The following is a 19,140-nucleotide window of genomic DNA, read 5'->3' as shown; positions in this document are numbered from 1 at the left end:
ACGATGACCCCACCTACAGCGTTGTGCCCACTTGAAATGCAGGGAAAAAGCTGGCCAAACGCGCTGCGTTGTAGCTGTTTTTCAACCATCCAGAGATATGTAGTGGTGTTTCAGTACGACGACGTTCACGATGCTATGTCATATCGTGCTCATGTATTCCCTCCTTTATCAGATACATCCAGTTCACCTGATTAAGATGACACCACCACCACCAATGCGTACATTTCAACAGAAGTACAAACGCTGGAGGACACGTAAGTGTTAAATCTGTTTGAGAACGTTCCGACGTTAAATTGTAGTCTCTTAGAATGACGCAGTAATTCTAAGCCGGCCAAGGTGGCCGTGCGGTTCTAGGCGCTGCAGTCCGGAACCGCGGGACTGCTACGGTCGCAGGTCGAATCCTGCCTCGGACATGGATGTGTGTGATGTCCTTAGGTTAGTTAGGTTTAAGTAGTTCTAAGTTCTAGGGGACTCATGACCTCAGATGTTAAGTCCCATAGTGCTCAGAGCCATTTTTGAACGACGATGAAGATGCCGACTAGTACAAGTCGCTGGGAGCATATAACAAGGAGTGTTGGAAACGTCGGCGAAGATTATAAACGAGACCAAGGGGGAATTCATCTTCTAAGACGTGAGAACTGACATGACCCTCCATTTAACTCGTGCTCATTTGATCTCCTCCGTTTGTGATACATGAAGTTTTCTTGATTACGATCACTCCACCCACAGCATTGTGTCCACTCGCAATGAAGGAAAAAAACTTGCTAAAATTGTAGCCTTGAAGCTGTTTGACAGCCATCCAGAACTACGTGGTTATGTTTTAGCACGACGACGTTGACGAATCTCCGTTATACTGGGCTCACGTAATCCCGTGTTTTTCAGTTATTAACAGTTTACCTGCTTACGATACACCACCACCACCACCACCACCACCATTGTGTCGTTTAATCATTTGATCTCGTCATTTTCTCCCATGTGTGCAAGTAAAGTGAAGGGAAATATTTGACTAAATGGCGGCATTGATCCTGTTTGTCAACGGGCAAGATGTAACTTGTGATGGATTAGCTCGACGACATACAACGACACACACATTATTATCCTGCACATGTAGTACCGTCTTTTTCAGATTGATGCATGATACCTGATTACGATGACGCTTCCACCACCAATGTGTCCAAGTCACAGGAAGCGCAAAAGGCAGAGGACATGCAGGTGCCAAAGCTGTTTGAGGACGATCCAAATGTAAGTCTTAGCAAGAGCAGCGTCCATGACACTTAGTTAATTCTTGCTCGGTTATTTCCTTCTTTCCCATGAGTATGAAACTGATCCAGTTACGACGATGAAGTCACGCTAGAACCATATAATTGACGATGTTGGAAATGTCGATTAAATTTTGAAACGGTACGACAGTAACATCCAACTCTTGAAACATCGCGAACTTCTTTAGCTGACACAACATTCTTCATACAGTGGAACAGGATTTGACCCACAACGTCTTATTACACTATATCTAATTACGATTACGCTACGGCACTGGTGTGTCCAAGCCTAGCGAAGGGAAAAAGCTGGAGTACGTAGCGAGGTTGAAGGTATTTGACACGTTGTGGTGTTTTAGAAAAAAGAACTGTGATAACACTCAGTTACATTGTGCTCACGTAAGCCTGAATTTTTACGATATATGAAAATTACCTGATTACGATGACGCTTTCGCCACCAATGCGTCCAAGTCGCAAGAAGCGCCTAAAGTTCAGAGCATGGAAGCGTCAAAGCAATTTGAGAGTGATCCAGAGGTAAGTTATGAGGTCTTAGCATAACGAGCAGCCATGACGTTCTGTTAACTCTTGTTCGTTTTATTTTTTATTTTTTAGGCATATCAAACCGGTCCAATAAGGACGACGAAATGACTGCCTCAGTATAATCACACTGGAAGCTAATAAATTGAGGTTTTGGAGACGTCAAAGGACCCCTGTTGACCAGTCCTCGTTGTCCCCCTTGTCTCAGATAAATAAAGTTTGTCTGATTACGATACAATTGCCAACGTCACCGCACCAATACCTCCAAGTCCATTGAAGGAAGAAAGCTAGGTAACGTGGCGGCGCTGAAAATGTTGACAGCCACCAAAGGTGTGGTGTGGTGTTTTAGCACGATGACCTTTTACGACGTAATCGTGCCTTTTCAGATACGGAGTTTTCCTCTTTGTGGTGACGCCGCTGCCACCAACGTGTCGACGTAACAGGAAGCACAAAAGCTAGAGGTCACGGAAGCATCAAATTTGTTTGAGAGTGACCCAGAGGTAAGTTTTGGTGCCTTAGCTTGACTAACTGCCATGACTCTCAGTAAAGTCAGGTTCATTGTACGGAGTGATTATCAGATATATCAAGCGGCCTAATTACGGCGATGAAGACGCTACCTACTTCACGTTTGTGTAGTTCGATCGTGTGGAAATGGAATGGGACTGCGGCTGGTAAAACGCTAGAAGAAAATAAATATCGACAGCCGTAATTTTATTCATTATATTATTTGACTCCCAGTTTCGGTGTGCAAGTGGCACCATCTTCAGGTCTCTGTATAAATCGACAAACTCAAGTTTACAATAGAAAACGAATCTGATTGCAGCAACAGTTATTATTAGAAATAAATTAACCATCTGTATGCATCAGTAAAAAGTATAAGAAATGATGTCAAAGATATCAAGACGGTAAAGTAAACTGCATGACGTGCAACACTGGTCACAGAATTTTCATGTACCCATTAGTCGTATTAATAAAAGCCACTTAAAATACAGTGTTAACGTAATATACGAAATAAAGTAGAAATCAGAAAGCCTTGACTGAGACATACGCTGAGTAAAATAATACAAACAACAGTGCTCGTACTGTAACAAAACGTCATGAAGACAATCAGTCTCAATACATAAAATATTGAAAAATAAAGAGCCGAAAAACGACTGCATAAAAGATGATAAAAGAATAAGGAATCCGTATATGACACGAACATTGAATCTGTTGTCGATGGCGACGGCAGTTCCGATCCAGCAACAAAGGAAACAAATCTCTTTTATCCCGAATTATAATCGACAATAATAAATTCCACACTTGCAGTGAGTGACAAAGAATTGCTGCACAAATAGGTAATACACTAACTGAGCTGGATCGGGAAATAACTGAGCGAATTTTGCCTCAAGCAAACACTACTCTTGCAGGCTATAATAAAGAGTTTGTTATACAATTAAATAGTATCCTGTTAGAGATTAGTGAGAATATAAACAAATACTACTATGACAGAGCGAGACCAGAGTTTACTGAGCCAGTGGAAGAGCAGGATAAGGAGTTAGGAAAGCCGACAGGTTATGGGTTACCTAGGATGTCAACTGAAATTTCGGAGCTAAAGAAAGCTTACGAGAGAATGCCTAACGTGAACATTTATTTACTTATATTTTCAGAGCGGAAAACTTGCAGAATTATGGAAAAAAGTTTTTCTATTTATAATTTACTCTAAAAGAATGACATGATGACAATGTGTTCATTATATATAATTTGAATTAATCAACTTTAGATTGCAGTTGCAGACGCATTTGTTTTATTTTTGTCGGAGGAGCAAATCAAAATATTCTGTCTAGTTTCAAGTAAGAATGAAGCTTGTCACATGGTTTGTTGATGTTAGTCATGGTAAACAAAATGGCATTCAAAACTGCAACGCTTATCTGTGTTTTGTTATTTGTCCATATCTTATTTATTAGACAAAAACTCTTTCGACGGGTGTATTACTTCCAGGCACAGATGAAACGTATTCAATAATTATACGAAATTTCGTACAGTTCAGATTGTTGTCACGGAAATGTGACAGTTTTTCGTGTGTGGCGTAATTGTAAATAAGCGAAAGCTCATCGAATATGTCTGTCTCTTGGTCACTGCTAAGAAATGCTTGTGTAATCAGGAAGTCTATTAGATTTTGTATGTCTTCCCACGTAGGTACTTTTGTCAAAGTTTTCCATTTAAACACTTTTAAGTCTGCATTGAACTGACACCTCTGATACAAGTGTTCTTTGCTAATATTATAAAATTCAGCCGGTGCAATTTCTACACCCTGAACAACAGTGTCAGTTTCTTGTGTTTTTGTTGCTAGATTACGGACGGTGTGAGGAAGAAAAAGTGAACTATCTTTACGTGTCCAAGTTATCTCGGAGACGCTTAATTTTCTTTGTAGATTCTACAGCAGACACGCATTGTGCTTCAGTTTTTATTTTTAACTCCGTTTGATGGAAAGACACTGGCTGTGCATGCAAAAAGTATAACCATAATTCAGAGGTGGGACTTTCGAAAAAGTTTTTAAAATGTTTGGGCCTTTATTGATGCTCGGAAAATAACCTTTAAATTGCTAAAATATTTTTGAATTTCTTTCGAGTAACTTAACCCGGAGTATCATAAAAACAGCAATGGTCCCCACCAAAACCAGCGGCATTCAAATTTCAGCAACTTGTAGCGCCTACATAATGGTAATTTTAATTTCGAATCATAGCAATAGGCAGGTGACCAATGTAGGACCTGAATCAAACTGACGACCAACTCAGAACCGTAGTTTTGGCAACTGACACGTGACCGATACCGGACCCCCACTGTGAGTCATGTCGTTAGCATTGTTAAGGTGACGGGTGAGTGGCCCTCCACAACGAAAGAAGCATCAAACTACATTCATGCTCAAAAATTAAGGGTAATGCCGGTACATGATGAAACAACGCTCTGGTGGGCGATTTGCGGGTTTAAATCACCTCTGGGTTTGACCATATGGTGCATTTGACCTGCGGTCGTCGCACGGTGGCGCTGGCAACAGTCCACATACGCAGAGGTGTGTTGGTGCATGTCAGAATACGGTGCAGCGAGTAAGTGCGCAGACGTTTTCAGACATGCTAATGGTGACTGTGTGTTCTAAATGCCTCAAAGAATACATATTGATGACGTTATGAGGGGTAGAATACTAGGGCGACTGGAGGCTAGTCAAACACAACAGGTCGTAGCACGGGCCCTCCGTGTGCCACAAAGTGTAATCTCAAGATTATGGCAACAATTCTAGCAGACAGGAAACGTGTCCAGGGGCTACAGTACGGGACGTCCACAGTGTACAACATCACAAGATGACCGATATCTCACTATCAGTGCCCGCAGACGGCCACGGAGTACTGCAGGTAGCCTTGCTCAGGACCTTACTGCAGCCACTGGAACAATTCTTTCCAGACACACAGTCTACAGACGACTGAACAGATATGGTTTATTCGCCCAGAGACCTGCAAGGTGCATTCCACTGACCTCTGGTTGCAGGAGAGCCCGTAAAGCCTGGTGTCAAGAACACAGTACATGGTCATTGAAACAGTGGTCCCAGGCTATGTCCATGGACGAGTCCAGCTATAGTCTGAACAGTGATTCTCGCCGGGTTTTGATTAGGAATGAACTGCCCAAAAAAGCAAGTTCTGAAACTGCTTTCAAGTTTGAAAGAGCAAGAAACTTTTCTATTGCTTTGATCTTTTCGGGATCTGTTACTACTCTCGTTGGAGAGATGATGTGTCCTAGAAACTTAACATTATCCTACGCAGATTTAGACTTTTCCAAGTTGGCAGTGTATTCACTACTCGAGGGTTTCCTCAACACTGGCGTATACCAGGAACCAGATACCAACCCCTTAATGTCCTTGAAAGGGAGCTGTATGGAGGTCGTGGTTTGATGGTGTGGAGTTGGATTATGATTGATGCACGTACACCTCTGCATGTCTTTGACAGAGGATCTGTAACAGGTTAGGTGCATCGGGACGTCATTTTGCACCAATATGTCCGCCTTTTCAGGGGTCCAGTGGGTCCCACCTACCTCCTGATGGATGATAACTCATGACCCCACCGAGCTGTCATCGTGGAGGAGTATCTTGAAACAGAAGATATCGGGCGAATGGAGTGGCCTGCCTGTTCTCCAGACCTGCACCCCAACGAGCACGTCTGGGATGCTCTCGGTCGACGTGTCGGTGGACGTCTTCAAACCCCTATGACACTTCAGGAGCTCCGACAGGCACTGGTTCAAGAAAGGGAGGCTATACCCCAGCAGCTCCTTGCCCACCTGATCCAGAGTATGCCAACCCGTTGTGCGGCCTGTGTACGTGTGCATGGTGATCATATTCCATACTGATGTCAGGGTCGTTGCGCAGAAAACAGTTGCGTTTTGTAACACATGTTTTTCGGGACGGTTTTCTCAACTTAGCACCAATACCGTTGACTTACAGATCTGTGTCGTGTGTGTTCCCTACGTGCCTATGCTATTAGTGCCAGTTTTATGTAGTGACACGTTGTGTGGCACCACATTCTGCAATTATCCTTAATTTATGAGCAAGAGTGTGGATATGGCTTCACCCTGCTCCTTAATGACAGTCACGGGACCGAAAGGGGGTACAATTTCCATTCTGAACTCTATATGATGACGCAAGAACGATATTGATACTAGATAAGAGCTCTGTCTTGATTCTGAGTTGTGTAGGAAACCAGCACATAACTTATTCAGGTTGCGGTTAATACCATTGTGGGCCGGCCGGGGTGGCCGAGCGGTTCTAGGCGCTACAGTCTGGAACCGCGCGACCGCTACGGTCGCAGGTTCGAATCCAGCCCCGGGCATGGATGTGTGTGATGTCCTTAGGTTAGTTAGGTTTAAGTAATTCAAAGTTATAGGGGACTGATGACATCAGAAGTTAAGTCCCATAGTGCTCAAAGCCATTTGAACCACTTTTTAATACCATTTTGGGTGGAATTCCGACCACCATTCTACTTGACACATGTGCTGGTATGAAAGTTATTGCAGGTTATTTACTTAAAAGATTATCGAAACTATGGACGTGCTCGCACTACCGGTGCACAGTTGTTTAGCATCTGGTGCAATAGGTGCCGGAAGCCAGAGGATGGATAAGCAAACGCAGATTAATATAGAAATTGAAACGTGGCCATTAGCTACACATTTCTAGTGCTGAAGTGGCTTTCTGTCACTTTATTATTGAGCATGGAGTTCCTGTGAGGAAGGAACACAAAAATTGATCTTCCAAGTGACCAGTGTAATCTGATAGTTGATGGTAAAGAAGTTGTTTTAAATTTAATTTAAAAGCAATGCACTTTATAGTAGGTTCTGTTAGGGGGCTACAGTAAAAGTCATACGATCTCGGGTGATGGGCATGCGTGATCACACTGCCTATACTAGCACCACATTTGTTTTATCAAATGATGATGATGCGATTTCTGATCCAGTGTACATAAGAGAGCGTTGAATATGATGTTTGTAGGAAGAACAGAGACTTGACATTAGCAAATTTATTGATGTGTCGTGCGAAGTTTTCTCCAGTAAATCCAGGGGTGATTAATCTTCATACGGTTCAAATTGCTCTGAGTACTATGGACTTAACATCTGAGGTCATCAGTCCCATAGAACTTAGGACTACTTGAACCTAACTTACCTAAGGACATCACACACATCCATGCCTGAGACAGGATTCGAACCTGCGACCGTAGCAGTCGCGCGGTTCCGGACTGAAGCGCCTAGAACCAAATGGTTCAAATGGCTCTGAGCACTATGGAACTTCTCAGGTCATCAGTCCCCTAGAACTTGGAACTACTTAAACCTAACTAACCTAAGGACATCACACACACATCCATGCCCGAGGCAGGATTCGAACCTGCGACCGTAGCGGTCGCGCGGTTCCAGACTGTAGCGCCTAGAACCGCTTGGCCACTCCGGCCGGCGTCTAGAACCGCTCGGTCACAGCGGCCGGGGGTGATTAAGGGGTATTAGTATCAGTATAATAAGGAGATGATTCCCCACAAGACATATTATCGTACATTGTATTCTGTTCCGTGTGCTAGAAGGGACGCCGTAAGCGTGAAATTGAAAGGAATGTTGCAATGGAATGTCATAGTGACTTCCTTGTCACCTTGCAGTAGCCCATTATTAGCTCCACTGAAGCATGGAAGGGGTGTGCGCATGGTGGTGGATGCAAGATCCATTAACAAAATTATAGATCCAGTAAGGACCAGATCCAACTTACTTGAGCTTAACAGAAGACTCAAGCAAATATACCACCTTCGTTTTCAGGGTGAGGTCATGCCAATTTAAAGTATTGCCCTTTGGGCTGAATGTGACCTCTGGGATCTTCATAGCTGCCCTGAACACTCTCCTTGGTCCGGAATTGTTAGACAAGGTAGCAATATATATGTAGATGATCTGCTCGTTACAACTGCGACTTGGCCGAAACATATTAAATTGCTAGAACAAGTGTTAAGGAAATTCTCGAGTAGTGAAGTCACTGCCAACTTGGAAAAGTCTAAATCTGCGGAGGATAATGTTAAGTTTCTAGGACACATCATCTCTCCAACGAGAATAGTGACAGATCCCGAAAAGATCAAAGTAATAGAAAAGTTTCCTGCTCCTTTCAAAATTGAAAGGAGTTTCAGAACTTGCTTCTTTAGGCAGTTCATTCCTAATCAAAAACTTTACAGTTCTGAATTGTTAAACCTCTTGCACTGGAGGTCCGCAGCTTGTGGTCGTGCGGTAGCGTACTCGCTTCCACGCCCGGGTTCCCGGGTTCGATTCCCGGCGGGGTCAGGGATTTTCTCTGCCTCGTGATGACTAGGTGTTGTGTGATGTCCTTAGGTTAGTTACGTTTAAGTAGTTCTAAGTTCTAGGGGACTGATGGCCATAGCTGTTAAGTCCCATAGTGCTCAGAGCCATTTGAACCATTTTCTTGCTCTGGATCGGCAGTCTGTCTGTTGAAGGCAACCTGAAGTAAGAACCGTCAGTTTTGGTAACAGAATATCGCATAATATGAAAGATCGTATCCTGCAAAAGGATTGGAAGGGTTTACCTCGGTTTGGTCGTTTAAAAAGTTCAATTTCTACATACACGACAAGCATGTTAGAGTGTCGTGAACATCAAGCGTTAAGCTTTTTTCTCATGTGTAAACTGCTCTACCCAAGAGTTGCTAAGTGATCACTGTTTTTACACGAGTGTGATTATGAGAAGGTTATATGCAGGGTAAAGACAATGTAATCGCAAACGCCTTGTCTAGACTCCCACATGGATTTTCGGAACATTCGGATTTGATAGAACATATGGCCGATTTTGTAATACTGTTAATGAAAGGTCCGTTCCACCGATGGTGTTACCTGGAGATGTGTCAAGAAGTGAGAGTTTTACAAGACGCAGATATGCGATAGCGCAAAGTTAAACAGTTGACAGCACAAGATACTTCATAATTCAATATTACAATATTCATGAAACGTTCTTTTCCATTGGCGGAAAACCAGTATACCCAGAAGAAGGCCGCTACAATTGTGGCCGAAACTTTGTTTTTTCTCCAGCAGCACTAGTTTTATATATTATGAAGCGGTAACACGCCCAGAAAACTTTTATGCCGACTGACTCTGGCCACAGAAGCGTACGCAATTACATATGTTAATTGTTTCTAGCGTAGCCGGCCTCTAGTGGCCGAGCAGTTCTAGGCGCTTCAGTCTGGAACCGCGCGACCGCTACGGTCGCAGGTTCGAATCCTGCCTCAGGCATGGATGTGTGTGACGTCCTTCGGTTAGTTAGGTTTAAGTAGTTCTTAGTTCTAGGGGACTGATGACCTGAGATCTTAAGTCCCATAGTGCTCAGAGCCATTTGTACCATTTTTGTTTCTAGCGTCTGTAAACGATCGACCACTTATGAATCGATCATTTTATGTTTATCTCGAATCAATACCCAGTTGGTCAGTTGCATGCTCCTTCTGGATAGTGGTTTTTCACTTTGCTTTAGGACATTCGTACACCGGCAAGTTTCTGGTATACTGTTACCAAGAGTTTTTGTTTGTATCCAAGACATCTCTGGTAAATATGATGTTCGAGTCCAAGAAACCGTAAAAGAATTATTGGAACGGGGTCATAATGTGTACGCAGCAGCCAAAAAATCTGGAAAGCTCACAAGAGATACCTGACATCACTTTCTGGACTATGTTTTGTGACGTTACGTACATTATTGACTCATGGGATGGGCAAAGCTGTCCCTCCTTATATGTTGGCCTGGTTGTCGATGTAATTGGAATATCGACTTATTCATTAAAAGAAATTCATCCAAAGTGTGTGTCGTTCTGTCAACCCTACGTCATATACTTTTACTGGCAGGTAAAGAATTACATTTGCCCTTTACAGAAGTGCCCTATTCTCATCGCACAACAAACCGATATTGCAAGTAGTAGCGATGAAATTAACGTAGTACACTCCTGGAACTATAATCAATTACAGGCTTCAGCTTTTGAGAAAATGTTTTTGTGTGGTTGGTTTGCGCGAAATTATCGCCAGATAGCGTGGTACTTAGCAAGGTTAACGAGGTTGCTTTTCCTAATGATACCCACACTACAATACGTGACTGCGGCCTATGTGTCTTCGCATGTTGCTCATGGCGCTCTGAAATTTTATACGTTGAGTGTTCTTATGTATATATCACCCTGGGTAATACACTAGATCCCTTGAAGTATAAAAGCTGACAATCCAATCAAAAATTGAAATACCGGAGTTTGTATGTTTTCCAGTTTCAATTATTGTTAATTATATAAGGTTATATATGACTTGTGATGATGAAATTTAATTTCAGTAAGATCTGAAACGTTTATATGTTGCGTCACTAAAACCGTTGTATTTCTCAATATCCCATAAGGTATTTATGTCCTTGATGTCGGAAACATCGCCGACAACAGAAGAAACAAGTAACATACGATCGTATCTCGATGCGGAGAACAAAAGTGCGAAACTGTGCTCTTAGCCACCATGGCACCGACTAGCTTGGCCGGCGGGAGTGGCCGTGCGGTTCTTGGCACTACAGTCTGGAGCCGAGCGACCGCTACGGTCGCAGGTTCGAATCCTGCCTCGGGCATGGATGTGTGTGATGTCCTTAGGTTAGTTAGGTTTAATTAGTTCTAAGTTCTAGGCGACTGATGACCTCAGAAGTTAAGTCGCATAGTGCTCAGAGCCATTTTGACTAGCTTGATTCAAAGCTGCGTGAGCAAACTGATGAATTAATATCAAAACTTTGTCAGTTTTCTCCTAAACCGTTTACTGTTGGCACCTTAGTAAAAAAATAAGTCCTCTTATTTTTACACTTATTTCATCAAGCCAAGTTGTGTCTGTGTCAGAGTTCGACCTATGATGGGTTCCCGTCGTTAGGGGCGCCTTCCAATGATATTGCAAGGTGCTAAACGGGCGTTATGTAGAGACTGGAAAGAAATGAATGTTTGCGGTTCAAAATTACAAATTTGTAACTTAAGCGAAGGTAATCCAACAGCTACAGAGATTATGGTGGTAAAGAATTGATACCTTGTGTATCCTCGCCTGTGAGTCAAGGAGAGACTGATGAGATTTGCGTGAGCTATTTTGTCAGTAGCGAGGCGAAGGGAGCTGATCCTGGCCCGATAATTGCATAATTGTGTCACGTAGTGATGCCGTATCGTGCATCCCCGCTTGACTGCAATCACGATTGTATCGGTTGGCGGTCAGTACATGTCGCGCTCTCGAGTCATCAAAGTAAACGTCTAAAACAAGTGTAAAAGATTTTCAGTGACACGTAAGTGGCGTTTTTTAGCTGTGTAGGGGCAGTTTCAAGAAGGGAATACTTACGGAAGCACTGATTTAGGTTTGATCTCGAATCATTTGATTTATTTCTTCAGCCTAATTTTTTATAAACCGTTGTCTTTCCAAAATTCAACTTTTTCAGATTATTCCACGGTGGTAAAGTATGAGGTGTGTAGTCTCCATGTCTGTTCATCCTTCTGGTTTTGCCCTATTTATATGACCCTTAACATATTAGTAAAGCAAGGGCCGATGGGCAATTGCACCAGGAGACACATTGATATGTGTAGGATCTATCTTTAAAGCGTTATTAAGGATATTTATGGATTCTTCCGTCACTTCTTGCTAGAACAGTTCAATAGTTAAGGTTGGAATCAATTTCACGTTTAAGGCTGAATATCGAATAAACAGATTTTGTTCTACTGATTTTTGTTTATTTCGCACTAATTTTCGACTTGTTTGGCCGTCTTCAGGACAGAACTGACTAGCGTCCGCAAGGGATCGTGATTCTTAGTTAACCAAAGATTATAAGCAAAGATAGAAATTACTTGCATAGAATGTTGTGCATTAAACATGTTTTGTAACACTGCAAATTACGCTTTACGTAACAGACGGTATTAAGCACGGTGCACAACATAAACGAAGAGTGCACAATTTCACAAGTTCTCAACCAATGTCGCGACCTCATAAACTTTAGCATTATAACCATATAAGCTGCAATTCTGCAATATTGTGTTGTTTAATTATTTATTGCTTTAACACTCAATTGCGTGAAGTTTAATTTACAACGTTACAAAAGAAGTTTGGTGCACAACAGTCCCAGCAAGTGGATTGGATACTTGCTTATAATATTTGACTACATAACAACTATTGTTCCTCGCGCACGCCGGTCAGCTGTTTCCTGAAGATTGCCCAATAAGCCCAACACTAGTTTGAAATAGACAAAAATTAGAAAATAAATACGGTTTAATTTATAATAATACAATATTATAATTTATAATAATTTACAATAATAATTTAATAATAATATTATAATAATTTATAATAATAAAAACGGTTTAATTGTTAATCAACATTAAAGAAGTATTCTTAACCCTTTAGAATAGCCTCCAAGATGAAATTAAATAAAAATGAGTAATTTCCACTGAGTCAGATTCGGTCACAATTTCCGTAACGTTTATCATAGCAGTCTCTTATACTTCGATATTTCTCAGATGAATGTTCTGATGGTCCAGAGGAGTCGTTATTGTGAAGCATCCGTGAAATAAAGCACGAGCAAAGTGCAGTAACTGTGAGGTACAGCGTAAGAATTCAGACCACTCTTAGTTAGGGTAATCTCTTCTTGTTATATTGGTTTCTCTATCTCTTAAGTCGTCTGAAAATTTAAAAGCTCATTCATCAAGCATATTTCGCTTTTACTGACAAAGCATCACCACCAGTTGTATGGTCAAAGTTAGGAGTAGATGATACATTTCAACCCTTTCGTTTTATAGAATGACAGAGTTTTGCTTACAGCAACCTATTTGAGACATTACTGTCCGCTGTTTTTGTTCCTTGTTTCGCATTCATCCTAATTGCTTCTCCTTTCAAGGTATCACAGGCTGGAATCGATCTTGCACTGCAGTCATTCACTTATTCAATTTTCTTCATGGCTTTTGAGTCCTATTTTTCGGTCATTGCGAAAGATTTCCCTGCATGGTTTGCTTTATTGATTTGAAAATATAAGTTACATGCAGCTTACGAAATTTAATTTTGGAGATTGCCTTTGGTAATCAGTGTTATATTGTCGTTTCATTTGTGTTACCCGGCCCCTGTGACCGAGCGGTTCTAGGAGCTTCAGTCTGGTACCGCGCCACCGCTACGGTCGCAGGTTCGAATCGTGCCTCGGGCATGGATGTGTGTGATGTCGTTAGGTTAGTTAGGTTTAAGTAGTTCTAAGTTCTAGGGGACTGATGACCTCAGATGTTAAGTCCCATAGTGCTCAGAGCCATTTGTGTTATTATGTTCATGTGTTACATGTGTTGCCATTGAAAGCATAATAAGGAAAAACTATTTTCAGTCGCATTGTGACGGTACGTCACGTAAATATTGACATTTTTAGCGGTTGTAAATCGTAGTTTACGTATTTTATGAATATAATTAATGTAAAAGCTATAGTTAATGTTCTTGAAACAACTGATATGCAGCGATAGCATCTTTATTTAATGTCTACGAAAATAAAAAAGGGTCGAAAGAGACGCGATTGTACGGCCGAGGAGGAAGGACGTATTTTATGACACACACATAGTTTTGTTTCGTTATACGGAAGGCAGCCATTGAGAGGCTACACATATTTTATGTAAGTTATTCGTATTTATTGCTAAAATAAACTTGTTATTATTATTACAAATGGTTCAAATGGCTCTGAGCACTATGGGACTTAACTTCTAAGGTCATTAGTCCCCTAGAACTTAGAACTACTTAAACCTAACTAACCTAAGGACATCACACACATCCATGCTCGAGGCAGGATTCGAACCTGCGACCGTAGCGGCCGCGCGGTTCTAGACTGTAGCGCCTTTAACCGCTTGGCCACCACGGCTGGCTATTATTACAAAATGAATTTCTTTGTAATAGTTGTCACCTCAAATGCTCGCAGTGGCTAATTATTTTTAATAAGCATTTTTTCAGTAATTTACGCTGCGAGAAGCTCATCTTCCGATGCAGCCTCTGGTCGGCCATTACGCGCCGAAGTATTAATTTATTTTTCAGTGTTAACAGTAACTATAAATGCGAGAGATTTCAGTAACTATAAATGCGAGAGATTTCGTTATAAGAACCTTTTTAAATTGCAACAGATAATTAATTTACGTTAAAGTTCATGTTTTTAAACTATACAGATTCCATGAGTTCAGTAAGTTTCATCTTAGCCGCTCCACAGCAACAATCGAAATTCTCTCAAGCCTTTCTTTGCAATCAATAAATAGAAATTAACAAAATTACATTCAACTCAGTTAACGGCAACTATATTTTAGTCATCACGTTCAAAATCTAAAGTTGGTACATGAATAACTGAGGCCCTTCAAGAACCCGTTTCATATTTACTTATGCACGTAAGTAAAAGTGATAAGAAAAGACAATATCCCTGAGAGATAGAAGCATACTGATAAATTAAAAATAAATAAATAAATAAATAAATAAATAAATAAATAATATATATATATATATATATATATATATATATATATATATATATATATATATATATATATAAACAGCATGATGTTAAAATGAAAGTTATCTACTTTTAACGTTAATAGTGTATGTTGATGCAAAAAAGGCGAATCACTTTCGTTATGTGAGTTCTTTAGTTAGGATTTACCATTATGATAGAAAAACAAAATTGGCTGTGACAACTACTAAAGCGGAGAGCCGCCCAAATAACTGCTACTGTTCGTTATTTCTAATGGTTGAGTTGCAGTAAGTGCATCTGGATATTATTCGTAACTACACATTAGACTTAAATTAGTTACAGAAATGCGAATAAAACTCATTCATGTACATTATGTATTCCTGCTCCCAGTGAATGCAGTGGCAGCCAGAGACACAACATCCTCAAAGGCGAGCTACCCCAGTGCCAGACGGCTCAAGATTCACAGCAACTCCGCAGCCGAGATCTGCTTGTTGCCAGAGTAACAGAGACCTGGTAGCTATGCGGCTATCGATTTACTTCCTGGATAGTTTCAGAATGATGATGGCAAATTCACTCGATATTTTCTTGTAACTAAATATTCTGAGTGATTCTAATAAACTGTGTTATTGAGCCCCGGAAACTCGTTAATACAGAAACCGCAGCTTACTTCGCCATATAGATATCGAAATCGACACTTGAATGCTAGCTTAGTGACAGTTCCGCTTCGAGCGCCGAGCGGGAAGGTTCTTGTCTATTTCACTTGCCGCAGCCTCGCTTGTGTGGAGTTTTCCTTGTTAGTGTTGTTCTGTCTGCCGAGTGAGTTGTAGCGCCTCCGCTCCGCCTTTACTGTCTGTGTTCGTCTACTTGCAGCAGTGTCGGCCGCTCCGCTATGGCTACCATGGTTTCTACGTGTGTTCCACGAAAAGGTACTGTGAACTTTACTTTCAATAAAACAACGCGACACGTGCACCTCGGGCCTCCAGAAATCCACAGTTGGCTTGTCGATACAATTCATGTGAACTCTGATCAGGTCGACACCGCTTATTTTGATGCAGACGAGTACGTGTTTTACGTGAAATTTATGGATCGCCTTCACGTTGAAATACACTCCTGGAAATGGAAAAAAGAACACATTGACACCGGTGTGTCAGACCCACCATACTTGCTCCGGACACTGCGAGAGGGCTGTACAAGCAATGATCACACGCACGGCACAGCGGACACACCAGGAACCGCGGTGTTGGCCGTCGAATGGCGCTAGCTGCGCAGCATTTGTGCACCGCCGCCGTCAGTGTCAGCCAGTTTGCTGTGGCATACGGAGCTCCATCGCAGTCTTTAACACTGGTAGCATGCCGCGACAGCGTGGACGTGAACCGTATGTGCAGTTGACGGACTTTGAGCGAGGGCGTATAGTGGGCATGCGGGAGGCCGGGTGGACGTACCGCCGAATTGCTCAACACGTGGGGCGTGAGGTCTCCACAGTACATCGAAGTTGTCGCCAGTGGTCGGCGGAAGGTGCACGTGCCCGTCGACCTGGGACCGGACCGCAGCGACGCACGGATGCACGCCAAGACCGTACGCAGTGCCGTAGGGGACCACACCGCCACTTCCCAGCAAATTAGGGACACTGTTGCTCCTGGGGTATCGGCGAGGACCATTCGCAACCGTCTCCATGAAGCTGGGCTACGGTCCCGCACACCGTTAGGCCGTCTTCCGCTCACGCCCCAACATCGTGCAGCCCGCCTCCAGTGGTGTCGCGACAGGCGTGAATGGAGGGACGAATGGAGACGTGTCGTCTTCAGCGATGAGAGTCGCTTCTGCCTTGGTGCCAATGATGGTCGTATGCGTGTTTGGCGCCGTGGAGGTGAGCGCCGCAATCAGGACTGCATACGACCGAGGCACACAGGGCCAACACCCGGCATCATAGTGTGGGGAGCGATCTCCTACACTGGCCGTACACCACTGGTGATCGTCGAGGAGACACTGAATAGTGCACGGTACATCCAAACCGTCATCGAACCCATCGTTCTACCATTCCTAGAGCGGCAAGGGAACTTGCTGTTCCAACAGGACAATGCACGTCCGCATGTATCCCGTGCCACCCAACGTGCTCTAGAAGGTGTAAGTCAACTACCCTGGCCAGCAAGATCTCCGGATCTGTCCCCCATTGAGCATGTTTGGGACTGGATGAAGCGTCGTCTCACGCGGTCTGCACGTCCAGCACGAACGCTGGTCCAACTGAGGCGCCAGGTGGAAATGGCATGGCAAGCCGTTCCACAGGACTACATCCAGCATCTCTACGATCGTCTCCATGGGAGAATAGCAGCCTGCATTGCTGCGAAAGGTGGATATACACTGTACTAGTGCCGACATTGTGCATGCTCTGTTGCCTGTGTCTATGTGCCTGTGGTTCTGTCAGTGTGATCATGTGATGTATCTGACCCCAGGAATGTGTCAATAAAGTTTCCCCTTCCTGGGACAATGAATTCACGGTGTTCTTATTTCAATTTCCAGGAGTGTATTACTGTAGCGACGTCGTTCTCAAGTCTCGGTCAAGCATCGCGGAAATTCCGTTAGTATTGTGTCCCTTGCAGATGCTGAAATCGAATAGACTAATGTTAGAGAGTTGAACTTCCAGCCAGAAGTTGATGACAACTTTGTGAAGGACCTATTGAGTCCACATGGTAAAGTGAACGATGGTCTGCTCAACACAGATTGCAGTGTTATTGTGGAATTCCTTCCGTGGAAATGCATGTCAAGGGCAATATTTCATCATATTTACAAGTGTCTGGTTACCGTCTCATTGTCGTGTATAGTAATAAAGAGGGAACCATCTTCCTATGTAATGAAAGTGGACACCTTAGACCTAGTTGTCCGCGGCGGGTTCTTGTATTAAAGCCGTCATTAGTGCAGCGTCGCAAATTGACGGTTGCTGACCTTGTTCCTTCCACTCCGGCCGTCGGGCCTACTTCTGCTTCGGATTATAATGAACAGACAATCAGTCCTGATAATCGTGTCAATGAATTTCCGCCTTTACCTCCGGGACAGGTTCAGAATCCCGTTGGCCCCAGGATAGAACCTATAACGGCGACCAACAAGCGACGTCGCATTCAGGACGGTGATGGTGAGTATTTGGCTGTACCTCCTCCGCATTTGATTGTGTCCCCTGCTCCCCTCGATGCTACGGTACCTCCCGTCTGTGGTACGGTGACTGGCGAAGAAGTTATCTTCAGCATCTCTCCTGCTCGCGAAATGGCTCCTGCTGAGCTGCCTCTATATGGAGAAGGAGCCGAGTCCCCCCCACCCCTTCGTCTTTGTGACCTCCGTTGCAGTCTGAGACGATGCAGTGTCCTTCTGCTCCTTCCTCTTCAGCCGCTGACGGTTTCCTGCATTTGCCGACTACATCAACTCCCGAGGAGAATAAAATTAGCGACCAAGTATCACCTGTTGCATTGACAGTTCCACAGAATGCTTCCGCCTTAGTGACTGGAACTGCATTACATGACCCTAGTGTTGGTCAGGAAGCTGTGGCTATAGCTCCTCCCACACATCCGTCTGCAGAGGCCGCCATCCCACATAGCCGACAGAAACAGCGTATAAAACCTGACCGTGCGGTGGCACGTAAGAAATCTAAGAAAAAAGGTTGCGATGACTGGGGTACTGGTCCTCAGATGTCTGATTCCTCTGTGGATTCCGCAATGGACCTTGACTCTCAGCTGTTTACCTAATTCTACTCGGAGGTTCCGTACATCCCGGTCCACCCGTGATCAATGGCACAAGCCTACAACGTTAATCGTGTGGCTTCAGATTTGCGTTTGGCTTCGCTGCGTTAGTTCATTTATGATTCATATGCGGACATAGTCTTCTTACGGGAGATGCTATTTTGTAATTTCTCCTTACCTGGTTTTCGTATGATCTATAATGTAAGACCCGAATATTGTAAACGCACCGCCTTATTCTTTCGCGAAGGCATTCATTTCTATTGCTGAGATGGAAATGTTTGATTCTGGCAAGGGCATAGGTTGTCAACTTTTTAATCTTACCTTGGTTCTGTAATATGCCCCTTCTGCCACTGGTCGCGCAATGGATCGTTCACGTCTTTATAAAGAGGATATTGTTTATCTGTTGTGTAGAAGTCCTTCGGGTATTCTGTTGGGTGGTGATTTTAACTGTGTATTGCCGTCCTGCAGATCAATCTCCTAATTTTAATTTCTGTCATGAATTACATCAATTGATCCGATCCTTGCGCCTAAAAGACGTCTGCATACGTAAATATCCGACTTCGTTAAATTTACCCACATTACTGCGACTTCTAGTAGCAGGGTAGAAAGATTTTACTTATCTGAGCCACAGT

This window comes from Schistocerca cancellata, chromosome 5 (assembly GCF_023864275.1).
Source record: "Schistocerca cancellata isolate TAMUIC-IGC-003103 chromosome 5, iqSchCanc2.1, whole genome shotgun sequence".
Classification (NCBI taxonomy): Eukaryota; Metazoa; Arthropoda; class Insecta; order Orthoptera; family Acrididae; genus Schistocerca; species Schistocerca cancellata.
The sequence above is the reverse complement of the archived record's forward strand: the minus strand, read 5'-3'. Positions refer to the sequence as shown.